The following is a 17,203-nucleotide window of genomic DNA, read 5'->3' as shown; positions in this document are numbered from 1 at the left end:
CAAACTTAGAAAAAAACGTTGTATCTATTAACAGAGGATTTCTTAATAAATGATAAGTATATGAATTATGAACAACATATTTACAGTATAATATTAAACAAAAAAAAAAGGGAGGCACACAAGTGAATGTCCTCTCTACCAAAACAGGCAAAGGCAGAGGCAGAGATGGCATTGGGGAAAGAATTAGGAAGAAATACAGCATTGTATTAACAGGTAGCTGATATTCATTTTAATTTTCTTATCTGTTTTTCATCAGCTTTCACAATGACCATTCATATTTTAAAATTATCAATACATTATTATAAAGAAAAGCATTTGTAAGGGAATGAATAAAATCAACAGAAGAAAACTGCTATGGAAGAGCACCTTAATAATGGGGAGGAAATTTGCTTCCTGGCCTATTGAACCATGTGAACCATTTCAAGTTCCTACATTTGCCAGGTACTTTCTCACTTCTGGTTTCCACCGTCTGGAATATGGTGCTCTCCTTAGCCTGGCTCACTCCTGCTGTCCCCATGTCTCAAGTAGCAGTGCTTCCTCCCTCTGCCCTGCCTGTCCCCCTCACTCAGCCTTCATCAGATGAACTGAGAGGCTCCTGCAGTCTCCCGTGTTCATCTCAGTGCCTACTTTCATAGACCTTAGAATTCAGTGGTCAGGCTGGTTTAATTGTCACAGTTTGGGTTCCTTGAGGGCCGGGGACTATCTTTCTTGCTGACAAAAGGACGATCCCCAGGGAATGATGTAAAGTTTGGGACAAAACAGGGCTTCAGTAAAAGTTTGTGAGTGAGTGAAGTGCTTGGGGAGGGGGAGTTCAAGAGAGATGTGCACAAAGGAAGCCATCAGAACTCTTTGAGAAGGAGTTTTGGAGACAGTGCAGGAAATGGAACACATTACCCAGTTCCTGGAGGCTGGTGGTGAGGAAATGGTGTGGTGGGTACAGGCCCACTCATGAATGTCGGCTGTGAATGTGGGGAGATGGAGAGAAAGACGACGAGCAAAGGGGAGCAGGTGAGTATTTTTTCCGGGTAGGCAAAAGTAATCGTCTAGTACTTTCTTCTGCTTAAATTCCCCACTGACCTCTCATCTCACTAAGGATAACATGTGTAATTTCCTTGACATGTCCTTCAAAGCCCTTTGTGACTGGGCTTCTGCTTCTTTCCAGCGTCATTTGGTTCCATTCTTCCCCGGCTCAGTGCATTCCAGCCACATCTGTTTTCTGTGTGTTTCCTGAATATCTGTCTCATTCCTGCCTCAGGACATTAGTACTTCCTGCTCCCTCTGCTGAAACCCCTCTGCCCTCTCTCCTTGTGTGGTTGATGTCTTACTGTTTATCACTTCGATCTGACACTATCTGCTTAGATAGCATTCCTTGGCCTCTCTACCAGTGCCTATGTCCCCTACCCCTAGTCCTTCTTTGTCACGTTACCTGATTTAATTTTTTTAAAGTGTCTTAAAAAAGACACTGATCAGTGTCTGGAAAAAACTTGTTTATCTGTTTAATGATTGTTATTGTCTGTCTCCCTCATTAAGTGTAAGTTACATTATGCTAGTTCTTGTTACCTCTGTGTTTCCTATTGCCTTAAACAGCACTGGTGTGCAGCAGGCGTTCCACAACTATTTATTATTGAATATAAAGTTTTATGTGTGTTGGAGGAAGTAAAGAAGAAGCCGGTAGAGAGGGAAAAATTAGGAATGTTACATGCCAGGAAGGCAAATAGGTATCATTTCTAGTGCTAACCTTGAATGCTTGGTAGTGGCTGCCTAGAACCCTGTCTTAGGATTATGCAGTTTCCTCAGGGTTCAGCAGAAAACAGTGCTATAATTGATTAACAATGTCTTATTACTAATTAGCAAATTCCATAGGCATAGGAAGGGGCAGTTTAGTGGTTGAATAATAGACTTCTACTTCAGTGTGCATTGCTTCAATTCTTGTCTTGACACATGGACATTGTGTTCAGGATATGGCTGAGACTAGATCTCAGTTAATGTATAGGTGGTTGGGTTTTTCCTTTACAAACCTATATAACATGAAGAGCACACATGCTTTTATATCATATTATTATTATTATTATTATTGAGATGGAGTCTCGCTCTGTCACATATTCTAGAGTGCAGTGGCAAGACCTCGGCTCACTGCAACCTCCACCTCCCGAGTTTAAGCTATTCTCCTGGCTCAGCCTCCCAGGTAGCTTGGAATATAGGCATGTGGCACCATATCCAGCTAATTTTTGTATTTTTAGTAGAGATGGAGTTTCACCATGTTGGCCAGATTGGTCTCAAACTCTTGACCTCAAGTGATCCACCTGCCTCAGCCTCCCAAAGTACTGGGATTATCAGCATGAGCTACCGCACCTGGTGGTAGTATAATTTACTAATTTGTTCTTTAATGTAATATTTGTCCATATGTGTGTATGCCTTCAATGGGATGGGAAAAGGACATCAAGTATTTATTAATCATCTTAGTCTCCTTTCTTTTATACTTTCAGTGCTTGGTCTTTTGGGTGATATCAGAATGGTAGCTACTTCTGGGTAAACATTCATTAACAAGCCTCTGGCCAGCAGTAAGAGGTGACCTCCCTGAGATGACAAGGTAGAAGGGAGCTGCAGTTGAATTGTTTTCCTATTTGAGATACTGCCTATCTCTTTTTAGGTTTGGAATCTGCAAGTCTTTTACCCTCTAGGCTAATTATTTCCTTTTGAGAGCAATGAGGCCTTTTATCAAGATGGCTACATTCTTGTGTGTCCTGACGCACAAATGATGAGTAATGGGCTGATTAACCCAGCGACCTTCATGAATGATAGAAAGGGAACATAAAGATGAGAGGTTTTCCCCACTCTGGGAATCAGCTTCTCTCTGGACTTTTTTCAAGACATGCTCCCTTATAACAAATAGTACATTGTGCTTATTTCTTGTCTGATCCATGCATTCTGCTATTTTGAAATGAGAATTTTAAAACCAAGGATGGAGTACTTGACCCCCAGGCCCCTGTCCAGGATCTGTTCAGCACACACTGTTTAATAGTGCTCAGATTAACTTCTGGGCACCTGCGAGCCACCACAGTGCTGCTATTTTGATAAACCCATGGTTTAGAGGCCCTGACACCATGGCCACTTCCACCTTTTACTCTGACTAAGTGCTCATGTTGCTATTCCCTGAACCAGTGCCAGAGAGGAAGGTTGGTTCTCTGTTTGGAAGTGGCCCAAGCTTCTATTATAACCACTTTGGGAAAAAAGGCGAAAGAGCAGCTGTCCTACACAGTGTCTTTCTCCTCCTCCGGCTCACCCAGTCTGAGCCCTGACTCACCTCATTTGACCCCGAGCACATCACCATCAGGGGTGTGCAATTCAAAGTACAGCATCACAGCAGACAGAACAATGGCTTGGCCAAAGATGTCCATGTCCTTATCCTCAGAACATGTGAACGGGTTAGGTTGCATGAGGTTTTGACTGCGTTGTGTTTTCCCAGAATTCGTATGTTGAAGCCTAACCCCCAATGTGTCTGTATTTAGAGATAGGGCCTTTAGGGAAGTAATTAAGGTTAAATGAGGTTGTAAGGATGCTGTCTCTATTAGTCCATTTTCACACTCCTGATAAAGACATACCCAAGACTGGGAAGAAAAGAGGTTTAATGGACTTACAGATGCACATGGCTGGGGAGGCTTCACAATCATGGAGGAAGGCAAGGAGGAGCAAGTCACATCTTATGTGGATGGTGGCAGGCAGAGAGAGGGAGCTTGTGCAGGGGAACTCCTCTTTTTAAAACCATCAGATCGCATGAGGCTTATTCACTATCATGAGAACAGCATGAGAAAGACTTGCCCCCATGATTCAACTACCTCCCACCAGGTCCCTCCCACAACTCATGGGAATTCAAGATGAGATTCGGGTGGAGACACAGCCAAACCATATAATCTCACCCCTGACCCCTCCCAAATTTCATGTCTTCACATTTCAAAACAATCATGCCTTCCCAACAGTCACCCAAAGCCTTACCTCATTTCACCATTAACTCAAAAGTCAACAGTCCAAAGTCTCATCTGAGACAAGTCAAGTCACTTCTGCCTATGAGCCTGTAAAACTGAAAGCAAGTTAGTTACTTCCTAGATACAATGGGAGTACAGACATTGGGTAAATAGAGCCATTCCAAATGGGAGAAATTGGCCAAAACAAAGGGGCTACAGGCCCCATGCAAGTTCGAAATCCAGCAGGGAAGTCAAATCTTAAAGCTCCAAAATGATCTCCTTTGACTCCATGTCTCACATCCAGGTCATGCTGAGGCAATAGGTGGGTTCCCATGGTCTTGGGCAGTTCTGCCCCTGTGGCTTTGCAGGGTACAGCCTCCCTCCTGGCTGCCTTCATGGTCTGGCATTGAGTGTCTGTGACTTTTTCAGGCACACAGTGCAAGCTGTCAGTGGATCTACCATTCCGGGGGCTGGAGAACAGTGACCCTCTTCTCACAGCTCCACTAGGCGGTGCCACAGTACAGACTCTGTGTGGGGGCTCCCACCCTACATCTTGCTTCCACATGCCCTAGCAGAGGTTCTCCATGAGGGCCCTGCCCCTGCAGCAAACTTCTGCCTGGGCATCCATGCATTTCCATACATCTTCTGAAATCTAGATAGAGGTTCCCAAACCTCAATTCTTGACTTTTGTGTACTCGCAGGCTGAACACCATGTGGAAGCCACAAAGGTTTGAGACTTGCACCCTCTGAAGCCACAGCCTGAGCTCTACATTGGCCCCTTTCGGCCACAGCTGGAGTGGCTGGGACACAGGGCACCAAATCCCTAGGCTGCACACAGCTTGGGGACCCTGGGACCAGCCCACGAAACCACTTTTTCCTCCTAGGCTTCCGGGCCTTTGATGGGAGGGGCTGCTGTGAAGACCTCTGACATGCCCTGGAGGCATTTTCCCCATTGTCTCGATGATTAATATATGGCTCCTCGTTGCTTATGCAAATGTCTGCAGCCAGCTTGAATTTCTCCTCTGTAAATGGGATTTTCTTTTCTATCGCATTGTCAGGCTGCAAATTTTCCGAATTTTTATGCTCTGCCTTGCTTGTAAAACTGAATGCCTTTAACAGCACCCAGGTCAAATCTTGAATGCTTTGCTGCTTAGAAATTTCTTCCACCAGATACCCTAAATCATCTCTCTCAAGTTCAAAGTTCTACAAATCTCTAGGGCAGGGGCAAAATGCCACCAGTCCCCTTGCTAAAACATAACAAGAGTTACCTTTGCTCCAGTTCCCAACAAGTTCCTCATTTCTATCTGAGACCACCTCAGCCTGGACTTTATTGCCCATATTGCTATCAGCATAAAGCCATCCAACAAGTCTCTAGGAAGTTCCAAACTTTCCCACATTTTTCTGTCTTCTTCCAAGCCCTCCAGACTGTTCCAACCTCTGCCTATTACTCAGTTCCGAAGTCATTTCCGCATTTTCGGGCGCCTTTTCAGCAGCGCCCCACTCTACCAATGCCAATGTACTGTGTTAGTCCATTTTCACACTGCTGATAAAGACATACCTGAGACTGGAAAGAAAAGAGGTTTAAAGGACTTACAGTTCCACATGGCTGGGGAGGCCTCACAATCATGGAGGAAGGCAAGCAGGAGCAAGTCACATCTTATGTGGATGGCAGCAGGCAAAGAGAGAGAGCGTGTCAGATCTCATCAGACTTATTCACTATCACAAGAACAGCACAAGAAAGACTTGCCCACATAATTCAGTTACCTCCTACCAGGTCCCTCCCCCAACAGGTGGGAATAAAAGATGAGATTTGGGTGTGGACACAGCCAAACCTCATCAGTGTCCTAATCCAATAGGACTGGTGTCCTTATAAGAGGAGGAAGAGGCATCAGAGCTCACGTTATCTCTACGTGTGCAGAGAGGAAAAACCATGTGAGGACACAGGAAGAATGCAGACATCTACAAACCAAGGAGAGGCCTCATCAGAAACAAATCCTGCTGGCACTTTGATCTTGGACTTCCAGCCTCTGGAATTGTGAGAAAATCAGTGTCTGTTGTTTAAGCCACCAGCCTGCGGTATTTTGTTATGGCAGCCTGAGTACTGAATCCGTATAACAGAGAGGAATTAAAGTTGCAGATGGAATTAAGGTTGCTAATCAGCTGACACTGAGATGTGGAGAGATGCTTGGATTATCCAGGTGGATCCAATGTAATCCTTAAAAGTGGAAGGAGGCAAAGGTAATGAGGTCCTATTGACACCTTGGTTGTAACCTAGTGAGAGCTGTATTGAATCTTTAACCTAAAACACTGTAAGATAATCCATTCACATTATTTTAAACAACTACATTTTTGGTAATTTATTACAATATCAAGAGAAAATCAGTATAAACATGTTAGGGTGTATTATCTGTTTAATAACACTTTAATGAATATTTTGGATATACACACATATTTGGGATTCATTTCCTCCGGAAAGAAACATTGATATAGGGAACAGTAAAATGACAAATTTTATTCTATTTATAACCCCTATAAGTTGCCACTATGAGAACACCGAGTAAATGGAATAAAAAAGAGCACAAATTTGCCCTTTCACCTTATTTTTCTTTGCCAAAACCAAAACCCATCAGAAGCAAAAATATTAAAGAACTCTGTATTTAAATTTAATTCATTATTTAAATAAAGCAAAATTGAGGGTAACGTAATACCTGCCTGCAAAGGTACTTTGGAGTAATAGCTAATTTTCACCTTTATAATCATTACTTTTGAGAGAGAAAGAGAAAGAGGCTGTGTGTGTGTGTGTGTGTGTGTGTGTGTGTGTGTGTGTGTGTTTATTGTATTGTATTATATTGTGTGTGTGGCTTGTTCAGAGATTTTGAGAAACCATTTGTGGTTTCAGGACTCACAGCCATTGAAGGCAGCTTTCCATTACCGTACTTTGAAAAAAGACTTCAGTATTCTCTCTGGATTTTCTGTTCTCTCTTGTCAATAATCCATTTTTATTAGTTGTTAAAGAAACCAACCCTTAATTTCCTTCACAGTAAATACAGTATTACCTGTGCTGATCTCTGAAAAGGCCTGTCTTAATACCAATTAACTTTCAAAGTACTCACAGTTCCTATTATTTTATCATCTCTGGAAAAATAAAAAGGAAGAGAGCACATAGTCAAATGCACACATTCTCCTTTTCTCAATTGGAAGTGATTTTCTCCCTCCAGCCTCTCTCTGTTCCTTACCCCTCTGTGCTATCTTAACTTTGTATCAATTACTTACATTTACTCTTTAAACACCTTCCTTAATTTGCTCCAACTCCTCTGCAGCTTTAGATAGTAATTCTTTTTAAATTCCCCTTTTCATAGTACACATGCTTTGAAGAACTTTAAAAGAAAATACTAGTATTTAAAATTGAGACTTAAGATGATCATGTTCTTGTAGGCAGATGTAAACGTTGTAGTTATACTCTCTTGAGTATTTTTTTAGTAGTGTTAGAACTCTCAGCAGTGGTTACAACTGGTTTGTGCTGCAAACAGTTTTAGTGATGGTATCCTAAATGCCTGTGCTCTGTACTCATATATAAAAGGTAGCATAACACAATGATCCAATTCATAATATGTCTTCCCCTAATTTTTATATCACACTTTTCAATTCTGAGACAGAATTTGGCTGAAGTATTTAAGATTTTCTTATGGTTTTGAGTTGTTTAAATGTTGATACGTATATTTCCAAATATGACCTCATTGGAGAGTCAGCATGTTTGGCTAACAGTTAAATAAAGTTTATAAGCTTACAAAAAGGGTTGCATACTACAGCCAAGTTGAAAAAGTAACATTTGGGCACAAAGCTACTTGGCTTACTTTCATTGGTTTGGTCTTTTGTGTTATTAGGCAAATAATTTCATTTTTTAAAATTTCTGCTGTTGGGCAAATAAGCCTGTTGTTGAGGGTTACTCATATGAATGTTTAAATTTTTCTTCTCTGACATCAGTCATTCATCAAAACCACCTGCGTTCCAAAATCTATATTTATGTCTCCACTCTATTATGGTTTTGCATTATTCATCTACTAAATATCTTTTGAGTACCATTGTTCACCATTGCATCTCAGTGCCTAGAATAGGAAGAAGAGCTAACAAGAATAGATCCTAATAATTAGGATCACTAATTATGTGCCAGGCACTGCTCCCTATAGCCCTCTGACGTAGGTACTATTGTTATCCCCATTTTACAGATGGGGAAGCTAAACCATAGACAGAGTGTCTTAGGTAGGACTGCTATAGCAAAATATCATACACTGGGTGGCTTAAACAACAAACATTTATTTCTCACAGGTCTGAAAGCAGGGAACTCCAAGATCAAGGTGCTGGCAAATTCGGTTCTGGTGAGGGCCCTACTCCTGGCTTTCAGACAGCTGCCTTCTTGCTGTGTTTTCGCACGATGGAGATAGAGGGAGTCTGGTTTCTTGCTCTTCTTATAAGGACATTAATCCCATCATTGGATTCCCACCCTCATGACCTCATCTAAACAGAATTACCTCCCAAAAGTCCCACCTCCTAATACCATCTCAGTGGGGACGGGGCTTTAACATATGAATTTTGGAGGGATACATATGTTCAGTCCATAACACAGAGGAAGTAACTCATCCAAGGCCTCATAGCTAAAAGGTGGTAGAGTTGGAATTGAACCAAGGATTCACACTTGAAAGTCTGTTTTTAACCACAATGAGTGAGTGAGTGAGTGAGTGAGTGAGGTACTCACTCATGTTTCCCAAATTTCTTGAAACAGAGTAAAAATTTGACGAAAAACATATAGCCTGTGGGAAACAAATACTACTTGGAAAGGCATAACAGCTTCTCACCTGTTGAACAGTATCTCATCTTCCTGACCTCCTGTGTAAACAAACAAAAAAACCATACCCAGCATCACTCTGTTACTCTGTTATACTGATGTTGAAGGACTTTTGCATACAGTTCTGGAAATTGGGACAACTGAGCACTACTGACCTGCCACAGGGATGTTGTGAAGGGTAATGAATCTTTGTAGAATGTTTAAGACATGAGTGAAAGACTTTGAGGTAATGCAAATTCTTATAAAATACAAAAGTTATTGCTGGCTGGGCATGGTGGCTCACACCTGTAATTCCAACACTTTGGGAGGCTGAGGCGGGTGGATCACGGGGTCAGGAGTTTGAGACGAGCCTGGCCAACGTGGTGAAACCTTGTCTCTATTAAAAGTTCAAAAATTAGCCAAACATGGTGTCACATGCTTGTAATCCTAGCTACTTGGGAGGCTGAGGCAGGAGAATCACTTGAACCTGGGCGGCGGAGGTTGCAGTGAACCGAGATTGTACCACTGCATTCCAGCCTGGGGGACAGAGCGAGACTCTCTCTCAAAAAAAAAAAAAAAAAAAAAAAAAAAAAAAATTATTGCTTTCATATTGTTATTCCCTTGGAATCTTTGCTATCAGTGTACTGTGTACTTCCTGCCTACCTCTGAGTTTGTAAAGTAGGTAAAAGAGCAGATGTGATTGCTAAGAATATAGCATTGACCTCTATGTAAAATTTATAGGTTCTCACACAGAGTGCTGAGGCTTTTGATCAGCATCTTTGAAAGCATTGCTTGCATACCCTTCAAGTAAAAGATCATTCTAATTATTTCATAGTCATACTTTACATGAAAGATCTTTGTACATAATTGGAAAATCTTTAATAAGCTTTGATTAATGATGCTGGCTTTAATTTGAACTTCATATTATTGTTTTCCAAATGATTTCCATCATAGAGAACATGGTGGATCTAAGCATGAGATTTTAAGTTCCTGCCTTTCAAAGGTGTGGCTAAAAAGGAGGAGGATAGAAAACACTGTGTGCCCTCATGCCAAGCTCTCCGTGTAGGGACGTTATCTTCACCATTGCATTTCATCTTCAAAACAGCCCTGCAAGGTAAGCATCTGTATTTTATAGATGGGAAAAACTGAGATTCAGAAAGTTTACATAACTACACATCTGGTAAGGGCTAGAGCCGAGATCCATTTCCTGCTCTGTCTTTTCTCACAGTTGTTGCAACAACGCCACTGAGCTGACTCATCACCCCAGGAGTCAGTGAAGGCTTCCCCGAGGAAGCAGTGTTTGAGCTGAGCCTTGAAACAAGTAAGAAGACTCCAGGTAAATGAGAATAGCAAGTGCATTTCCAGCAAAGGAAAGGAAGTGTGAACAAGCAGGTGTGCACTGTGAACAAGCAAGTGTGAACAATGACTGTCAGGGCAAAAAGCATGCATTTTACGAGGCTGGCAGGAGACCCAGTATTACAAGTAGGAGATTCCAAAGGACCACCAATACTGGACCTGCTCGCCATACAACTGTAGAAATGGGAATGCCTGATCTCCAAATTCTCATTAATCAGAGAAAATAAGAATGTGGTAATGAAATCATTTTTTCTTGAGGTGTGTTCTTAACTTCCAACTAAATTTTCACTGCTGAATCCTCATAGCCAACACTGCACAAGTGTTATTGACACAGTCCATTGGACCCAGAGAATGGAGAAGATGCTAGGCTTTTTTTTTTTTTTTGGAGGAGGGAGTCTCACTCTGTCGCCCAGGCTGAAGCTCAGTGGCGCGATCTCGGCTCACTGCAACCTCCCCGTCCCGGATTCACACCATTCTCCTGCCTCAGCCTTTGGAGTAGCTGGGACTACAGGTGCTGCCACCATGCCCGGCTAATTTTTTGTATTGTTTTAGTAGAGACGGGATTTCACTGTGTTAGCCAGGATGGTCGCCATCTCCTGACCTCGTGATCCACCTGCGTCGGCCTCCCAAAGTGCTGAGATTACAGGCGTCCGGCCGCTGCTAGGCTTTTGGCTTTCTCGAGGCTGGCACACAATTGGTGTGCATTTAAATCTCCCTTAAGCAAAGTGTAGAAAAAGAAGTGCTTTAACAAATTTGAATCAATGGATCTTTCACATGTGCAAGATCTGAGACTAGAGACTGAAAGTTTTTTTCATTATATTAATAAATCACTAGTGCTTAGCACGTAATCGTTTCTTAATTCTTTTCAATAGATAAGCAAATAAGTAGATTTTGAAAACATCTTTTAAATTCCTGTTAAATATCTTGTTTTAAACATACATCTGAAATAAATCTTTCCCTACACATAATAAAAAACCTTTTTCTTTTGGGGTTTACAAATAGGCTCTCCAAGAAACAGGGGCAAAGAAAATTCCAAGGAAACTACACCTATTAGAAAAATCTTTGTGTTCGTTGAGAACTGTACCATGTAACTTTGTAAGGCAATATTTTATTTAATTTTCTTAAACTTTGTTATAAAGGGATGTCACTATAGTGATACTGTTTTAGGTGGATATAATACTTGCCTTTATCCTTTTTTTATTGGTTTTTAAATATTATACATATTTTAATTAGCGGCAATTTTACAATAGCGTGAGGCTCTTAGAAAAGTGTTAATTTTTGCTCATGAGAAATGGGAAATGTGCTGGAGTTTTGGAGTTCCATTTCAAAAAACTGAAGAAAAAATATATGTATATATGTATATAGTGGCTCCAACTGCATACTTTAATCAGCTTAGGAACAATTATCCCAAATTTCTTTCTTAACAGATAGTATTATTCTTTCCAAAATGACTAAAAGAATTTTTGAATAACATTTATTTATGTGATAAAGTAATTATGTACAAGTTAGAAGTTGTGCTAGGGGGCCTGGAAATTCTCAGAGAGAAATTCTATTTTCTCATAATTTCATGGCTTTTAAATATGTCACCATTGCGTAGAGTTTTCACAGCAGCTGGTAGAGATGTAACATTAATTTTATTTGCCTGGGGAAGGGAAGGAAGTAACTGGCCGTTGTGGATATGTGATGTAGTAGGGAAGACTAGGTTACTCTGAAGTAGTTTCCAGCATTAATACCCTAGGTATTGCATTGAATTATTTAAGAAGGTGGGGAAAGTTCAGAAGAAAATGATTGGAATGATAGTACTAAAACTTCGGTGAGGTATGTTTAGTGGAATTGGAAAGATTTATCCTGGACAGCATAGGAGGATATAAAACTAGTTTCAAATATTTGTAGAGCTGACAAGTAGAAGAGAAATTAAGGAATTGTTTGTATTGTCCTATGGCCTTAAGCAGAAGCTATATGGAGTCTTTTGCCTCAAAATGAGAAAAGCACAAAGATGTCCAAAGAGGCAAAGTAAGTTCTCATTCAAGATGGCAGACAGCACGTATCTCCTTTTTACTTCAAATCTCATAGAAATGTCAACAAAGAAGAAGTAAGAGTAATAAACTAAAGACTACTGGGTACAGAAGAAAGAGCATCAGGAACTAGGGATATAGACAAGTTTCTTGAAAGTGGAAATACTTGGAATTGTATTAACAGGTTAAATCACATTCACAGGAGAAGGCTGCAGTAGAGGCTAGAGCTGTTTTTCCTGGCAGCAGACCCAAAGAGAAGCTCAACACTTGGAGTATGAAAGGAGAGTTGGAAAGAAATCAACTGTGGAATAACTGCGTGAGTCATAGTCCACGTTCTCCTTCCCTGCATCACATGCTTAGGCTAAAACCAAAGGACTAATATTTAAAATAATTGAATAGTCTTGGTGAGAAGGAGCCCTAGTTGGGGTGATGCCCCATCTGAGTAAACTTCTTCCCATTTTTGCTGAGAAGTGGGAGAAGCAGGGAGGGGGACATCCAACTTCCTCTTCTTTGACTACAAGGTCTAAAGCAAAGGCTGCCAGTGACAGCCACTTGTGTAGACAAGAGAGAGCTGCACAAGGCAGAGCTATCTGCATTGAATGAGCTGACCTACCTCAGTTGTAGGTATGAATCTATAGCCAAGGATTATGAAAATATGAAGAAAAATGAGGACAAAAAACAGGTTGAGAGAAAAAATACACTGACTCTGGAGGAAATAGATAATGCAGGACATAGAAAATATCTTTAAAGTTATTCTATTTAGTATCCTCATGGAAACAAAAGTCAAGAGAAAGCGTTTTTTAGTGCAAAATTAGATTGCTAAGAAAGAACAACTAAAACAAAAAAAAATTGTTAAAATGAAAAAGTAACTGCTAAAGTTAACAGTTCAAGGGAAGACCTGAGAGAAAACGTTGAAGAAATTCCTCTAAACGTAGTGCAAAAATATAAAGGGTGGAAAATGTGGGAGAAAAGTGAAGAGATTTGAGAAAAGTGGTCCAAAATTTTGACATCCAAAGGGATGTTCGGAAAGCGACAAAACAAAGAATAGGAGAGAATTTTCCATAAGTGAAGAAATAGGATTGAGATTGTAAGAGCCCTAGAGAATGCAAAATAGGATGAATGAACAAACTTAGCCCAAGGCACATTTCTTGTGAAATTTTAGATATTGAGAATAAAGGGAAGAGTCTAAAAGCCAAAAGAATAGATTACTCAACGAGAATCCAATTGGAATGAGACAGATCATCAGCAACTGTAAATGCTAAGAAAAACAAAACAAGAAGCATGCCTTCAAAATGTGCAAAATAAATGTTTTTTGAACCTAAAATTCTCTACTTAGCTAAACTATCAATCAAGAGTGAGACATTTTGAAACATGCAAGAACTCAGACCATTTACCACCCACAGACTATTTCTGAAAGAATTACTGAAGCAAAACAAAAAAGAATCCAAGTAGGAGGAAGCCATGGCCTCTAAGGAACAGTGGATCTTACCCAAGATTGTAATGAAATATAATTCCAGGATGACAACCGAAGGGGTGGCCTGCCCCTCCACACCTGTGGGCATTTCTTGTTAGGTGGAACGAGAGACTTGAGAAAAGAAATGAGACACAGAGACAAAGTATAGAGAAAGAAAAAGTGGGCCCAGGGACCGGCGCTCAGCATACAGAGGACCCACGCTGGCGCTGGTCTCTGAGTTCCCTTAGTATTTATTGATAATTATCTTTACCATCTTAGAAAAAGGGAAGTGACAGGATAATAGGTTCATCGTAGGGAGAAGGTCAGCAGTAAGACATATGAATAAAGATCTCTGTGACATGAATAAGTTTAAGGAAAAGTGCTGTGCCTTGATATGCATATGCAAACATCTTCATAAACCTTTTTAGTGCATAAAGAGCAGCATTGCGCTAGCAAGTCCCACCTTTCACTCTAAGGCGGTTTTCTCCTTTCTCAGTAAACAGAACATACAATCGGGTTTTACACCGAGATGTTCCATTGCCCAGGGACGGGCAGGAGACAGATGCTTTTCTCTATCTCAACTGCCAACAACCGCCAAGAGGCCTTCTTCCCTCTTACACTAGTCCTCCTCAGCACAGACCCTTCACAGGTGTCAGGCTGGGGGACGATCAGGTCTTTCCCTTCCCACGAGGCCATATTTCAGACCATCACATGGGGAGAAACCTTGGACAATACCTAGCTTTCCTAGGCAGAGGTCCCTGTGACCTTTGGCAGCGTACGTGTCCCTGGGTACTTGAGATTAAGAGAATGTTGATGACTTTTAACCAGCAGGCTGCCTTCAGGCACTTGTTTAACAAAGCACACCCTGCACAGCCCAAAATCGGTTAAACCTTGAGTCACCACAGCACATGTCTCTTACAAGGACAAGGTTGGGGGTAGGGTCACAGATTAACAGCATCTCAAACACAGAACAAAATGGAGTCTCTTATGTCTACTTCTTTCTATATAGACACAGTAACAGTCTGATCTCTCTTTCTTTTCCCCACAACAACCTTGAGGCAGGCCTAGAAAGCCATCAGTCTAAATTAGAACCAGAAGTCAGATGCTCTGTGAAGAATCTCTTTCAGGAGGACATGGATTTCTTCTATAAATTGAATGACTGAGAAGCTGAGTGGTCTTGTGACAAGGCAAAGGCATGGTAGGTCACTGTGATAAGGTATCATCCGAACACTCTCCAAACTGTGAAGTAATTTTCTTCTTCTAATAGCAAAGGTTTATTGACAAGAGTTACATCTCCTCTATAGGCTCAAGGGCACTGCTGTACTTGGTTCTGCAGTGAACAATGATCTCCCTACAAATATTGTGAATGCTACTTTTCAGTTTAAAGAATCATTTTATAGACAATGTATCAAAAATTAATTGTAGTTATATGACAAGTGTGAAAACAATGTACACTGGAATGGAGGTTAGGAGAGAGGGAAGGAGCAAAGGAAGAAAGATATAATGATGTTGGATTATTTTCATTAGAAATAAGAAGAATTAAGAGATATTGCATCTACATTTGAGAAGTCAAAATAGGGTATCAAGCATCTTGTATAAATTTGTTAATTACAGTGATATCACACTAAGGCAGTATAACATAGTCGTTAAGAGCATGGATCCTGGAGCCAGAACACCTGCGTTTGAATTTTTGCCCCACACTTCAACTTGGTCAAATTGCTTATCTGTGCCTTGGTTTTCTCAGCAAAAAATGAAGATAGTTGATATTTCACAAAGTCATTTGAAAATAAAAAGAGTTGATATATATAAAGTGCTTAGAACAGTCTTTGTCACGTAAAAATTATTCTATATCATCATATGTTACCTCTGATGATAATGATGATGGAAAACAACTAAACATCTGGAGAAAAGGGAACCACTGTACACTGCTGGTGGGAAAGTAAATTAGTACATTGATTATGGAAAACAGTCTAGAAGTTCCTCAGAAAATTAAAAATAAATCTACATATTACCCAGAAATCCCACTTCTGGGTATATATGCAAAGAAGTTGAGATAAGTATGCCAAAGAGACATCTGCACTCCCATGTTCACTGCAGCATTATTTACAGTACCCAAGAAATGAAATCAATGTAAGTGTCCATCACTGGATGAATGGATAAAGAAAATGTGGGGAGGGGGATTAGGGAGATGTTGGTCAAAGGATACAAGGTTTCAGTTAGACAGGAGGAATACATTCAGGAGATTATTGTACAACATGGTGGCTATAGTTAATAACAATATATTGTATTCTTGAAAGTTGCTCTAAGAGAATACTTTTTAAGTGCTGTCACCATAAAAACGTTAAGCATGTGAGCTAACGCATATGTTAATTCGCTCAGTTTAGCTATTTCACAATGTATACATATTTTAAAACAACATATTGACATGATAAATATATACAATTCTTTGTCAGGTACAAAATTAAACGAAAATACAACACAAAACATTTAAAAATTAAAAAATAAAAATTTAATGGACAGAGATCGGAAAAGGGAGATAGTAGTTTAAGAAAATTTATTTTTTCAATTTTTTTAAAAATGAGGGATTAATGAATTTTTAAACTTGACAAATAAACAGAGGCATAACCATATTAAGAGTTATGGAAGCAATCTTCAGAGAAATTTCTATTTTGTCCTATTTTAAGGGTTTTTAAAAATTCATATACAAGCACTACTTTTATTTAGTTTTTACCAATTTTACTGAGGTGAATTGATGTACGATAAACTGCACATATTTAAAGTGAACAATTTGATACATTTTGGACTTAGATATACACCCCTGAAACTATCACAGTAATCAAGATGATGAACATAACCATCAACCATCATGCTCTAAAGTTTCTTCATGCCCCTTGATAATCTCTTCTTTCTACCTCTTCCCACTCCCCCAATCTCAGGCAACCACCGTTCTGCTTCTGTGACAATAAATTGGCCTGCATTTTCTAGAATTTTATACCAATGAAATCATATAGTGTGTACTCTTACATCTGGCTTCTTTCATTCAGCATAATTATTTTGAGATTATTCACACTATACTGTGTAACAATACATTCATTCTGTGGATACACCACAATTAACAAATTTACTTGTTGATGGAAATCTGGTTTTTGTTTTGTTTTGTTTTTTCCTCCAGTTTTTGACTATTACAAATAGAACTGCTGTGATTGTTCATGTACAAGTCTTGGTGTGGGCATAGGATTTCATTTCTTTTGGATAAATACTTAGAAGTGGAATGGCTGGATTATATGATAGGCATATGTTTAAATTTTTAAGAAACTGTCAAACTGTTTTCCAAAGTGTTTTACGGTATATGGGAATTCCAGTTTCTCCACATCCTTATCTTGGCACTCAACTCTATCAGCCATTCTGACAGCTATGTTGTGGTATCTTATTGCAGTCTTATTTTACATTTCCTTGGTGACTATTTATATTGACTCTCCTCTCATGTTTTTGTTTGTCATCTGTATATCTTTATGGAAAAGTATCTGTTCAGATATTTTGGTCGTTTAAAAAAATTGTTTTTTTCTTTTTATTGAGATTTCAGTTTTCATTATAT

The sequence above is a fragment of the Rhinopithecus roxellana genome, chromosome 10 (genome assembly GCF_007565055.1).
Source record: "Rhinopithecus roxellana isolate Shanxi Qingling chromosome 10, ASM756505v1, whole genome shotgun sequence".
Taxonomy (NCBI): Eukaryota; Metazoa; Chordata; class Mammalia; order Primates; family Cercopithecidae; genus Rhinopithecus; species Rhinopithecus roxellana.
Note: the sequence above shows the minus strand (reverse complement) of the source record.